Below are 14,168 nucleotides of genomic sequence, written 5' to 3'. Positions count from 1 at the left end.
TGAAAAATTAGTGAAAAAAGAGATAAGGGATTTGTGGAGTTTTTCAAGATTTTTCTAAATTTATGTATGTATTTTTACTAATTTTTAATAATTTTTTTATTTTTCATGTAATTTTGAATCAATTTTTAAATTTTAAATTTTTTGTAATTTTTTAAATTTTATTTTCACTTTAAAAATATTTCAAATAATTTCAAAAATATTGGTAAATTTTCAAAAAAAAATCTACGATTTTTTTAGATTTTAAATGATTTTTGGGATTTTTAATGCTTTATTTATTTATTTTTATGTATTTTTATATATTTGTGGGTTGGAAAATACAAGGTGGTACTCGGGATGTGTCTGAACAGCAAAGAATGACTACGTGTGAACGATGGGTGTGCAATCTCCACCGCACGGACAAGTCGGAAGCGCGTCCTTGCATGTGAACACCCACTAGCACACCCCTACTCAGCAGGAAAAAGAACGTAAGAGAAAGGGCAGGAACGGGGGACTAACTGAGTAGATTAGGTGAATTAGGTTAGCTTAGTCTGATAAAGTTGATTAAGTTCATTTAGTTGAATAAATCAATTAAGGGAGTTAAATTAAGTTAGTTGGTTTAGTTAAGGCAAGTCAGGTCAAGTAAGTCTGGTTAGTCTAGGTAGGTCAATTAAGTCTAGGTAAGTCAAGGCTGGCTAGGTTAGTCAGGGCTAATTAGGTTAGTCTGAGTTAGTCTAGTCAGGGTAGTTAGTCAAGTCTAACCAGGGTTAATTAGTGGGTGGGTCAACTTAACTGGGGTTAAGGTAGTGGGGGGTTAGTCAACTAACCAAGGTTAAGTTAGTAGGGTAACTAACTATAGGTAAGTTAGTGGGGGAGTCAACTAACCCTAGTTAAGTTAGTATGGTTAACTAGCTGGGGTTAGTTAGTGAGGGGGTAGTCAACTAACCAAGGTTAAGTTAGTAGGGTTAACTAACTATAGGTAAGTTAGTGGGGGGGGGTCAACCAACCCTAGTTAGGTTAGTGGGTAGTAAACTAACCCTAGTTAGGTTAGTGGGGGGTAAACTAACCCTAGTTAGGTTAGTGGTACGAACTATAGTTAATTAGTAACCAACTAGGGTTAGTGAATGACTAAGGTTAGGTTATTAACTAAGGTGAGTTAATTACTAACTCTGGTTAAGTGGTGGGGGTTTAATTAACCATGATGCAGTTAGTTGGGGGGTAATTAACCATGGGTTAATTAGGGATTAACTAACTAAAGTTAATTACTAACCAGGAGGTGGGGTTGGAGGTGGAGGAACAGGGTGGTGGAGGGAGGAGGAGGAGGAGGTGGAGGGGGAGGAGGAGGAGGAGGGGGAGGAGGTGGAGGAGTAGGTGGAGGAAGAGGGAAGAAGTGGAGGAGGCAAGGTTGGAGGAAGGGGTGGTTGGAGGAAGCGAGGTTGGAGGAAGGGGCGGTTGGCTACTCAGTTAGCCCTTGTTCCTGCCCTTTCTCTTCCGTTCTTTTTCCTGTTGAGTACGGGTGTGCTAGCGGGTGTTCACGCGTGAGGACACGCTTCTGACTTGTCCATGTGGTGGAGATTGCAGACCCGCCGTTCACACGCAGTCATTCTTCGTTGTTCACATGCAGCCCAGGTACCACCTTGTATTTTCCAACCCACAAATATATAAAAATACATAAAAATAAACAAAAAAAACATAAAAATTTCTTAAAAAATTCATTTAAAATCACAAAAATTTACATTTTTTGGGAAAATTTACCAATATTTTTGAAATTATTTGAAATATTTTTAAAGTGGAAATTAAAACAAAAAGATTATAGAAAATTTAAAATTTGAAAATTAATTTAAAATTACATGAAAAATGAGTAAATTTCATAAAAATAGTAAAAATACAAAAATAAATTTAGAAAAATCTCAAAAAATTCCACAAATCCCCAATCCATTTTTTCACTAATTTTTCAATTAAAGCCACAAAACCCTAAATTTAATACTACATATCATAAAATTTCATTTTAAATCCTACAAATTAGCTGAAAATCATGGCTAAATTAACATACATTGTGGACACTTGCAAGATGGTTGAAAATTCATTCTTCCACTTCATAACATATCCATGTGTTATATATCATGATTTAATTATTTATATTTAAATTAAACAAAAAAGGAAAAAAACAGCAAACAAATAAAAATAACAAAACAAATTAACTAAACCCAACAATATACACACAACAAATATGCCTAAAATACAAAATAACCAAAATACAAATAAAAATAGAAATAAAATAAAACTAAACCAAAAACACTAAGGTGCTGTATTTTTTTTCAATCAGTGGTCTTTGTTTTTGTTTGATTGGATTCATTGCTTTTGGGAGACTACTACGTATGCCTTCAAGCCATTGCATACACACCCCTACCAGGCATTTATTTTGTGAGCTTTATTTATTTTCATTACCCTCTTAACCACAATTAAATGCTAAAATAAACTTTATTCACCCACCTTTTTCACGCGCATTCGCGCTAAACACACAATTTAATAATTTAAAAATCAACCAGTTGTTCACTTTGCACATGCTACGTGCGCGTAAGAGGCACCTTAATTGTTAATAAAAATCAACCAGCCGTCACAAAAAAGCACGCATTAGCAAAAACACACTCCACATTACCATTAATTTTTAATTAATGAATTTGCATTTAGAGACCCAGTCCGAAAATCGTAGTCTAGGTTTCGATAAAGTACTGTTTCAACTTAATAAATTGTAATTAAAATTTTAAGAAGGAACCGTTGTTTTTTTATTAAGGTTTATAACCTAATAAAATGTCACCAATTGTTAATAATTTCTTAAAATGAACCCTTCATTACAATAATTTTTCCCTCACTGCAATTTTTCCCCCTTTTTTAATAAACACGCTTTGTGGGAAGGGCACGTAAACGTCTTTTAGTTGAACTTGATGGTCAAGGTTATGGTCCGGTCTTGAGGTACATTTTTCTGGTATTATGATTTGTCTATGTGTTACTATTACGGGAATGGTGTATAGTTCTTTCTTTCTTGCCTGATACGAGGATTTGGGTGCTTATTTGTTGCATCGTATGAAGTTTTCGGTTGTATATGTGTAGAGATCATGCCGAATTTTTTCTAGGATGTGACTTGTTTGGGGTGGTAAATGGGTTAGTTATGTCTATGTATGTGTGTCCTTTTTTTATTGATTCCTTTTTTATAGCCCTTTGGTTGTTTTGCAGGCATTCTTTGTGATTGTCTGTGTTGTGGTGTGTGTGTTTTCCATCTCAATGGCGTCTCATACTCCTCCTATCCAGTATGTCCCACTGGTCAATAGGGATTACTCTTCCCTACTGGCTTTTGAGCCTATAACGAAAGCAGGACTCGGAACTTTCGTGGCAGCTTCATTTCCCTTAATTCCAGATGATCCATCCTTGTGTGATGAGTTCCTTGCCCCATACAGCAAGAAGTCGGGACTGGTCCATGGTGCTTCCATGACATTGACACCCCGAGGGTTAGGGAAGGTTTTGTCTCTTCCCTAGAAAGGTGAGCCATTTATTACAACTAGACAATTATTCTCCAACAATGAGATTTTCAAGCTATTACAGAAGCAAACCAAGGAAATTCTCGATGTCAAGAAAGTGATCAACACTTCAGGAGTCTCTTTTTCCATGATCACTGATCCTGTGTGGAAGTTGGTCTACTAGTTTCTCCAAGACAGGTTTATGCTTGCCAAAACACCATCCCATTACTTGTCCAAAGAGCTCTTTACAACTTCTAGGATGATGTTAAAAGGAGTGGCTATTGATTGAAGCACTTACCTACTCACACAGATGGATCAACATTTCGTCAAAATAACCAGGGAAAATGTCACAAACGTCACATATGGTTCCTACTTGTATGCTTTCTTGACATACTCAGGCCTAAAGAAGGGTGTGCTTCCACCTCCTCCATTTGATCTAGTACCTCCCCCACCACCTTCAGAAGAGTCAGAACCTATTGATATAGAGGACCTTGATTCTCCTCCTCCACTGGTCATTCAGCGAACGTGCTTGAAGCGTGTGGTAGATAAAGCTCCTTCAGTTCTTCCTTCAGTTACAATTTCTGCTACATATGGCAGTGACCTCCCTGCTTACCTCACATGTAACAACTTGTTTAGAGTACATAGAGAGGGTTCCTTGGACATATCAATCTCTTCACTAAACAGTCTAGTGTCGGGAGATGCCATCCCATTTCTCTATAAAGACATCTAGAGCTCGATTGAACTTTCAGTGGTGACAGCCTATGTTCAACAGTTGTATGCTTCCTTTTATGAAGAACTGATGCGGTCCAAAGACCAGTTGCATAAGGCAACATCCGAGTTAGCCTCTACTAAAGACACACTTGCAGATCTATTTAAGCAGACGGAGCAACAAATCCAAATGATTGAGGCTCAAAGAGAAGAGATATCTTCTTTGAGGATTTAGTTAACAAAAGCTCAGTCAGAGGTCACTAGAATCTCGCAGAAGGAGAGGATGTCCAAAGAAGTGCAAGAGTTTGAGACTCTTTTAGATGCAAAACTCTAAGCTTTACAGACTGCTCATGATAGAGTGGAATCACAAGCTTCCCAAATCAAGCAGTTGCAAGACCAACTGGCACAGTCACGATCTATTCCTCCAAGCCCCAATGTTCCTCTGATTCCTTCTCTCTCAAAGCAGGACTTGGCAGTTCTCTAGAGACAGGCTACATTGTGTCCTTTATTCTAAGATAAAGTGGAAAGATTGCAGTCCAGGATGGATCTGCTATGGTCTATATTTGGTGCGCAGATCGGACGCAGGTAGCTCACGTAGTGAATTCCCAAAGGTCCCCAAGAACAAAGCACTCTACTTTTTAGCACAAAGACCAATGTAAAAACAAGCACGACATGAGACAAGAGACAAATTGGGTTGAATCTCCCCCATGCCTTGTGTGAGCGCTTCACAAAGCATGTATTTAATATATATTTCCAATCTTTTTGCTCAAAAATAGCCCAATTACAAAAATATGACAAGCTTTTAGCTTTTGAGTTTGCTTTCTACCAAAAATAGGAAAATAAAGCTAATGGACGGTGCCCAAAGAGTCTGGCACGCCCAATCTCAATGTCCAAATAAAAATAACATATCCAGGCGCATAAGCGCATACAAAATAATAATAAATAGTCGATGTCTCTATAGACATAATCAAAATATAGGCGTGGCGCCTATCAGAATATAGTCCAAAGATCGGAAACCCGCTAGACTCCAATGCTTTCCTCCGCCACTGCTGCTATCTCTACACATCAACTGAAGCATTCACAATCGTTAGTAAAATAACACAATTAAACCGACAAAAGTGAATACCTAGCAGTCTTCAGCTACATAAATAAATCAACTGGTTAGAAATAAATCCTAACCTTAATTTATTACGAGTGCGCACTCTAAACTCATAAACGTTTATTAATTTAATATGCATTTTGCGGAATCACCCGCTATGGAATCACCCATGTACACACTAAATTAATGAAACGCCCGAAAAGGACAGGCGTCCCCATCAACTTCTCGCACAAAGAATCCTCTTTGCGTATGAGCCCCGGTTATCTAAGTTTACGGAATCCACCGTAAAACCTCACGGAATCCACCGTGGAATATGCCTCCTGGCATCATACCCCCGGGGTGGGATAGCAATTGACCTCAATTGCTATTAGCTCAATGTGGAGCTAACAGAGTGGGGAAAGCATTTAGGTCTCTAGCGTGCATCCATTGTGCTTCCTCTACAGGATGGTTCTTAAATTTCACGAGATATCTAGAGTACCTTCGGCCAGTTCTAGTGGTCATGTAGTCAGTGTCTATGATGGCTTCTGGTTCAAGGATTTTAGTCTCTTCTTCTAGTAAAGGTGGGTTTTCATAGACAGGGTGGATAGGTAATTGTCCTCTAAATGGTCTCAATAAACTAATATGAAAGGTATTATGAATTTTCCAATGAGATGGCAGTTCTAACTTGAATGCATTGTCATTAATCTTATGAATGATTCTAAATGGTCCGTAGAATCTAGGGGCTAATTTAACAACTGGATGTCTATCTACACTTTGCAGTCTACGCTTTTCTATTCTAAGCCAAACATAATCATCAATTTTGAAATTCATGGCTTGTCTTTTCTTGTTGGCTTGTTTGGTATATGATTGTTGGGCTTTAGCAATCATATCCTTGACCTCATCAAAAATAGTGTTATGCATAACAGCAATATCATCGGCACTTTGTATTCTATTAGACAAAGATGCAACAGGTGTAGATAATCTATATCCATAAATAACTTCAAAAGGTGCTTTCTTTGTAGATGTGTGAGGTGTATTATTGTAAGCAAACTGTAATAAATGCAAATGAGTATCCCATGTCTGAGGTTTAGAGATAGTGTATGCACGTAAAAGATCTAAAATAGTGCTATTTGTGGCTTCTGTTTGTCCATTTGTTTCTGGATGAAATGCAGATGAGAAATCAATCTTTGTGCCTAGATTTGCAAACAGTGTAATCCAGAAATTATTACAAAATCTAGAATCTCTATCTGAAATAATCACTTTCGGCAATCCATGGTTAGTAAAAATAGTTTTCAAAAATAACTGTGCTGCTTGTGATGCTGTTAAAGTTTTCTTACATGCAATTAAATATGCTTGCTTACTAAATCTATCTACAATTGTCCAAATCATGTCATGGTTAGATTTAGTATTTGGTAAGCCAGTAATGAAATCCATAGATATTTGTTCCCAAGGTTTAGATGGAATAGATAAAGGCATTAATAACCCATACTGTTTACCATGATGTCTCTTTATTCTTTGACAAATCAGACATTCAGAAACAAAATTAGACACATCTGCATCCATATGCGGCCAATAAAAATCTTCAGTTAACATGCGTAATGTAGAAATGATACCTCTATGACCTTGATATGGGGGACAATGAATTTCATTTAAAACAAAAGATTGGAATGGAATAGTAACACACAGTCTCTTTTCAAAGAACATGAATCCATCATTATATGACAATGAATCAACAGGAATGAAATTATTTTGAAGTAATTTTTGCCAATCAGAATGAAAAGTAATATCCTGGTGATATGTGTCTTTCATAGCAATCAAAGAATCAAAAGATATGATAGAAATGTTATGAATTGCAGGTCTTCTACTTAATGCATCGGCAACTACATTTTCTTTTCCAGGTTGGTATTGAATGATAGGATGGAAACTTTGAATGAATGAAGCCCATTTGATATGGCGGTCAGAAATTTGGGGTTGGCTAAGTAGATGTCTAATGCTTTGCTGGTCAGTTTTTATCATGAATTCTGAACCCATTAAATAATGCTTCCATTGTTTCAATGCTTGGACAACTGCTAAGAGTTCCTTGTCATAGGTGGAATATTTGAGCTCAGAGGGTTTCAGCTTAGAACTAGAATATGCTATTGGATGGTTGTCTTGCATTAGCACGGCTCCTATTCCTGATCCGCTAGCATCAGTCACAACTAAAAAGAATGGTCTATTAAAGTCAGGCAATTGTAGGACAGGGGCATTGGTCAATGCACGTTTAAGTAAATCAAAGGATTTCTGCTGGTTTTCAGTCCATTGATAAACAATACCTTTCTTAAGAAGTTTGGTCAGTGGTAAAGCAAGTAATGAGAAATTACGTACAAACTTCCTATAGAAACTAGCAAGACCAAGGAATGAGCGTAATTCATGTACATTTTTAGGAATAGGCCAATGCAATATTGCGTCAATTTTCTTAGGATCAACTTTTATTCCTTCTTCTGATACAATATGACCTAGATATTCTATTTCTGTCTTAAAGAATTCACTCTTGTCAGGATTTGCAAACAATTGATTTTCTTTCAGTAATTGAAAAACTAATGATAAATGCTCATAATGCTCTTTTTCACTTTGACTGAATACTAAAATATCATCAAAGAAAACAATCACACAATATTGATATTTTAGAAAAATACGGTTCATCATTCTACTGAAAGTAGCAGGTGCATTAGTTAATCCGAATGGCATAACTAAAAATTCGTAATGGCCAAACTGTGTCCTAAATGCAGTCTTAAATATGTCGGATCTATCTAACCTCACCTGATGATATCCAGATTTAAGGTCAATTTTACTAAATATAGAAGATCCTTGCAGTTTGTCCATAAGGTCATCAACTCTAGGTATAGGATACCTATTCTTTACAGTGATCTTATTTAATGCTCGGTAGTCAATACACATCCGATAAGTATTATTCTTTTTCTTGACTAGGAGCACAGGTGCACCGAATGGAGAACTGCTAGGTCGAATTAAACCTCTATTCAGTAATTCTTCTACTTGACTCTGGATTTCTTTTTGCTCTATTTGATTGTGCCTATATGGGGCTTTGCAAGGTGGTTGTGTGCCAGGTATTAGGTCAATCTTATGGTCTTCTGGACGTGAGGGAGGTAAACCTGGTGGTAGGTCTTCTGCAAAACAGTCCTTAAAATATGCAAGAAATTCCTTATGCCTAGGGTGCATATGAGTTTCTTTTGCGTGCAATTCATTCACCCAAATGAGATATGATTTAGTATTCTTGCGTAGTGCACGTTTTGCTTGAGTATGCGAAAGCAGTGGAAACATATGAGATGCATGCATACCAAATAATGTAATAGATTTTCCCTGAAAATTAATATTCATTGTGTGCGTGGAATAATCTATATTGGGATTATGTTGGTGTCTCCATGGCATTCCTAGAATAATGTCGCTAGACTGTAATGGGACAACTAAGAAATTTCTTCTTTCAATATATGGACCAATTTGAATTTCTAAATCTTGAACTTCTTGTGTGCCATTGTACCTAGTGCCTAAGAATGCAGCTTTTATGCGATAGTGCGTAGGTACAGTATGCAATTTCAATTCCTTTACCAATTTTGCTGAAATAAAATCATGCGTACTACCGTCATCATGTAATAAAGTTCTTTCTTTTCCATGCACCATACATTTCATAGTCAACAATGAATGTAAAGTAGGCATACCTGGTAAAGTGTCGGAAGTAGTAGTAGGATCATCTTCTTCTTCAGTGAAATCCGGCATATCCTCATGCTCTTCCTCGTCCATAGCTCCAAGGTAGTTGATATGTGCTGATGGCTTCTTTGAATGACAATTTGCTGCGAGATGGCCTGGCTGGTGACACTTGTAACATACGATAGGCTTGGCTTTGGTCACATTATTTGCAATGGCTGGGAGTCTGGGTATATTTGGATTTGCTTGTTGGATAGGCTTAGGATTTGGATTGACAGTGGATGGTAATGCAGGTGGTTTAGGCCAATTCTTGCGGAAAGATGGAGATGAAAAACGACCTGGATTAAACCTTCTGAAATTTGAATTGAATTGTTTAGATCCATAATTACCATTTGCTTGGAATGGCTGTGGTCGTCGATCTCTTCCACGTAACTTATCTTCAGTGTCGTGAGCTAAGGAGATGGCATCTTCAAGGGTAGCAGGCTTGAACATATTCACCTCAACGTAGTAATGTCCAAGAAGTCCAGACATGTACTTCCGCTTATGGGTCGTCTCTGGTACGTCTTCAAGCATGCGTAGCTGTAGAAGTGCATTCCAAAAACGCTCTGTATACTGTGGAATAGGCTCACGGTCGCGCTGTTGAAGTAAATCCCATTGCTTGATTGCCTTCTCATGAAATTGCGGTGGAAGGAAATTTTGCATAAACTTCTTCTTGAAATCTTCCCATGTAGCAGGACATTCTATGCTCTTGCGGACGACAGTCCACCAAAGTGATGCTCTATCTATCAGATGATTAGTAACACACTTGATTTTATCTTTCTCAAGATAAGTTTCCTCATGGAAATAGTCATCAAACTGGCTAATGAATGATAAAACAGTCTTTCCTTCTCTTATGCCATTGAAAGTGCGAAACTTGAAACTTCGTTTACTTATCTTGGATTCCTTGCGAATGGTTTGTGCTTCAAGAGTGGCGTCGATGGTACGGCGTATCAAATCTTCAGCTTGAGGTTCTTCTTTATCAGTGGACGCTCCTTGTAGCTTTGTCAATTGCGCTTGCAAGGCTTGCCTAGCTCTTCGCTCTTCGTCCAATTGCAACATGATAAGATCCAGCTTTTGTTCCATGGTAGGCTCGGGTAGGTCGTCTTCAGTCATAGGATCATCCATGTGTGGGGTAGTCATCCTGTAAAACTCAACAAACCTTTCTCACTCAAAATCAGTTAGCGGGATGAGCGTAGCTCAAATTTGGGGTTACAAGGCTATGTATTTTTGGGTATTTTCTTCTTCAATTTTCAGAAATTCTGAAATATTTCTGTCTCCGTTTGCTGAAAGTACTTCAATGAACTTGTAGATAGGTAAAACAGCTTGCTGCGAACAACTTTCCAGTTCTGAGTTTTTGCAAACGAACAAGTCTTCTAGGAGTTTCAAGCGTTAGTCAGTTCTGATTTAGTCTGACTTGCAGAGTTGCAGACTTAACAGACTTGCAGGGTTGTGAACTTGCTGAACTTAGCTGACTTGCAGAACTTGCAGGACTTGATTAGTGTCGACTTGCGAAACTTGACTTCTGGTGCGCAGGACCCGGAGTTTGGTGACTTCTCTGCCTTGTCTGACTTGAGAGTAGCTTAATGACTTAAGCTTAATAAATAAGCTTAAGCTAATAAGCTTAAGAGGATCAGCAGTAAGTCCGCCGTTTTTCAATCGTGGGGGGGGGGGGGGGCCGTTTTCTCTGCGCGCAATTTTCGGGCCTTCTTTTGTTGATCACGATGAGATTTTTGAAGCAATTAAGCTTCTCTAATACCCTTAAGCTTTATGATTAAGCTTTTGATTAATAGGATTAAGAGCTTTTCTCACAGTTTCATCACGACTTGTTCATGGAGTTGAGGGAGTGGTCCTCCACCGACAGAGAGTGGTCCTTCGCGATCTGAGAGTGGAAACAGGGGTTCTTGATCGCCAGAAGTCTGCCTGTATCGACGGTTCGCGACGAGATTGACTGTAGAGGCCGTTTGTTCCTGGAGCTCCGCCTTCGCCCGAGATTGGTAGCGATTGGAAGCCCTTGATCTCTGCTCCGCTCTGATACCACTGGTGCGCAGATCGGACGCAGGTAGCTCACGTAGTGAATTCCCAAAGGTCCCCAAGAACAAAGCACTCTACTTTTTAGCACAAAGACCAATGTAAAAACAAGCACGACATGAGACAAGAGACAAATTGGGTTGAATCTCCCCCATGCCTTGTGTGAGCGCTTCACAAAGCATGTATTTAATATATATTTCCAATCTTTTTGCTCAAAAATAGCCCAATTACAAAAATATGACAAGCTTTTAGCTTTTGAGTTTGCTTTCTACCAAAAATAGGAAAATAAAGCTAATGGACGGTGCCCAAAGAGTCTGGCACGCCCAATCTCAATGTCCAAATAAAAATAACATATCCAGGCGCATAAGCGCATACAAAATAATAATAAATAGTCGATGTCTCTATAGACATAATCAAAATATAGGCGTGGCGCCTATCAGAATATAGTCCAAAGATCGGAAACCCGCTAGACTCCAATGCTTTCCTCCGCCACTGCTGCTATCTCTACACATCAACTGAAGCATTCACAATCGTTAGTAAAATAACACAATTAAACCGACAAAAGTGAATACCTAGCAGTCTTCAACTACATAAATAAATCAACTGGTTAGAAATAAATCCTAACCTTAATTTATTACGAGTGCGCACTCTAAACTCATAAACGTTTATTAATTTAATATGCATTTTGCGGAATCACCCGCTATGGAATCACCCATGTACACACTAAATTAATGAAACGCCCGAAAAGGACAGGCGTCCCCATCAACTTCTCGCACAAAGAATCCTCTTTGCGTATGAGCCCCGGTCATCTAAGTTTACGGAATCCACCGTAAAACCTCACGGAATCCACCGTGGAATATGCCTCCTGGCATCAATATTTGAGCATTTCCAGGAATATGTTCCTTCAGACCATTCTTTCTTTGTCCACTATCAATTGCAGAAGTTGGCCTTCAACGATGGATCTTCCTCTTCGAGAGGATGGTTGGAGTGGTGCTTAGTCTCCTAATTTACTGACAAAAGTGATCCGTACGGCGTTTGAAGATTCTGTGACGACGGATACCATGTTGCTGTCATATATGTATCTACGAGGTGATCTGTTGATTCCAGATGAAGTAGATATGGCCTGGTATGTGGGAGACATGGTTTTGCAAGTTGTTTTGTATGTCAACTATTTATAGTTGCGGATAGATGACATGTTTCAGTGTTACTTCCTACTTGCCCTGATAATTCTTGGCACTCAATGATTGATTCTGTGGTCCTGAATCAACGTCAAAACACAGCTTCTACCTATGTACAGAGCACTAACCAATTGAGGGTGGATCTCTTAGCCCACCTTTCCAAAAACCATCCATTTGATTCAACCTTTTTTTATGCCTATCAGAGAATATCTATTTTAGATCCCTCTGTTCCTAGCCTACTGTACTACAAACAAATGGCTCATCGCTATGATACCTATTTTTCCCTTTATCAAACCAATTCAATAGCAATCTTACCCCTTCTTTTCCAACCTCAATCTTTTCCTCAAATTCTCATATTTACCTATTGCTCTTTTATCGAAGATAGAGTATTTCCCCTTCTCCACCATGCCCTTCTCCATCTATCCATATACCTTCTACCTTTCCTATTTATCAATTAACACCCTTCCTAACTAATTCCCTAAAATTTTCAGCCACTCCTTCTTTAACTTATTTCTCCTTTTATGATTTTTCCTACCCATCTCTTCATTCTCTTTTACTTATTCCACTTCCATCTCCTATCACTTCTATTTCTCAACCCTCTCAATTGGTTAGTGAATATGAAGGGTTTAATTAGCAGATTCCCAGAAGACGAGGATGGAGCTCGACTGATTCTCTTACAAGACCTCAGATAAACTGGCCAATAATTCCAAGGGATTGGACAATTGCCGGTCAAGCACACCAGAACTACCTTCATTTTGCTCACCGATATTCACAATCTCTAGATCCTTTTGTGAGATTGACAACTCATTTTTCTTGGTATCTAGCATACATGCATAGGCATTCCCATAATGATCAAAATGCTATTCCAAAACTTTGTATAAATGTCAATGTGAATATTGACTCCCACCAGTTGGATGTCCTGTATTTTCATGCCCTATGTCTCCCTAGCAGATACCTTGTTTTGCTAGAAAGGATGTGCTGCCTGCAGTTCTTTCAAAATCCTCCAAAGACATTTGTAGATGCATCCTTCTCTATGGATCATTTTCAAAACCACCAAGCCTTCAAAAGGGATCATCTTCATTGATGCCTTTGCAATGTATTTTGAATGATTCTTAATGATATATATATCTTTTTGGAGGTGTCATTCAGATGGTTCTGTTAGTGTTTGTGTGTGTGTTGTAATAATTGTATGTGATGAGTTCGTGCTGATTAAGAATAATTTGTTCGAGAGATATTTTCAAACTATTGATGGTGGATGGAAGCCTATGGTGGAAAGCTAAAGAAAACCTCTTATATCCTTTACAAATTTGTTATGGCTATTTAAATGATTAATCAGATGAGCTAATGTATAACGAAGTTTTCCTTTAGTAGTTTTTTTTATCAGATACAGGTGATAAGTTGGGGTCATGGTTTGGAGAGATTATTGAAGATCCGACGGAAGATAAAATTGAGCTCTTTAGTGAACTTATATTCTTCTTTTTCTTAGTTCACGAGGACGCTTCCTTTCTAAGTGTGGGGATATATTGAGAGTGGAAAAAGACTGAATTTTTGAGTGATTTTTGTTGATTTTGAGGACTGAATGATTGATTTTTGATGGATTTAGAGTGATGTATGATTGTTAATGGAAGTGTTTGAGAGTGTTTTGGATGATATTGATTATGTTTTGGAAGTTCATGATGATTCTCAATGGAGATATGAAGCTCTATGATGTTCTGTGAGGTTCTGTATACCCTCTGTATAGCTTCTGTTTTGTTCTGATTATCTTCTGTATGAAGCATGGATTGATGATTGATGAAGATTTAGATCTTTTGAAAGCTTATTGAATAGTTATTGATAGTATTGAATGATTTGAGTATGAGTTATGAGGTTCTGATGACCTTCTATAGACCCTCTATAGAGTCTCTGTCTCTGTACTGTAACTGTACTATAGCTACTCTAGTATTGTAC

Source organism: Lygodium microphyllum, chromosome 5 (genome assembly GCF_053477565.2).
Source record: "Lygodium microphyllum isolate KBCC chromosome 5, Lygodium_microphyllum_v1.1.10, whole genome shotgun sequence".
Taxonomy (NCBI): domain Eukaryota; kingdom Viridiplantae; phylum Streptophyta; class Polypodiopsida; order Schizaeales; family Lygodiaceae; genus Lygodium; species Lygodium microphyllum.
Note: the sequence above shows the minus strand (reverse complement) of the source record.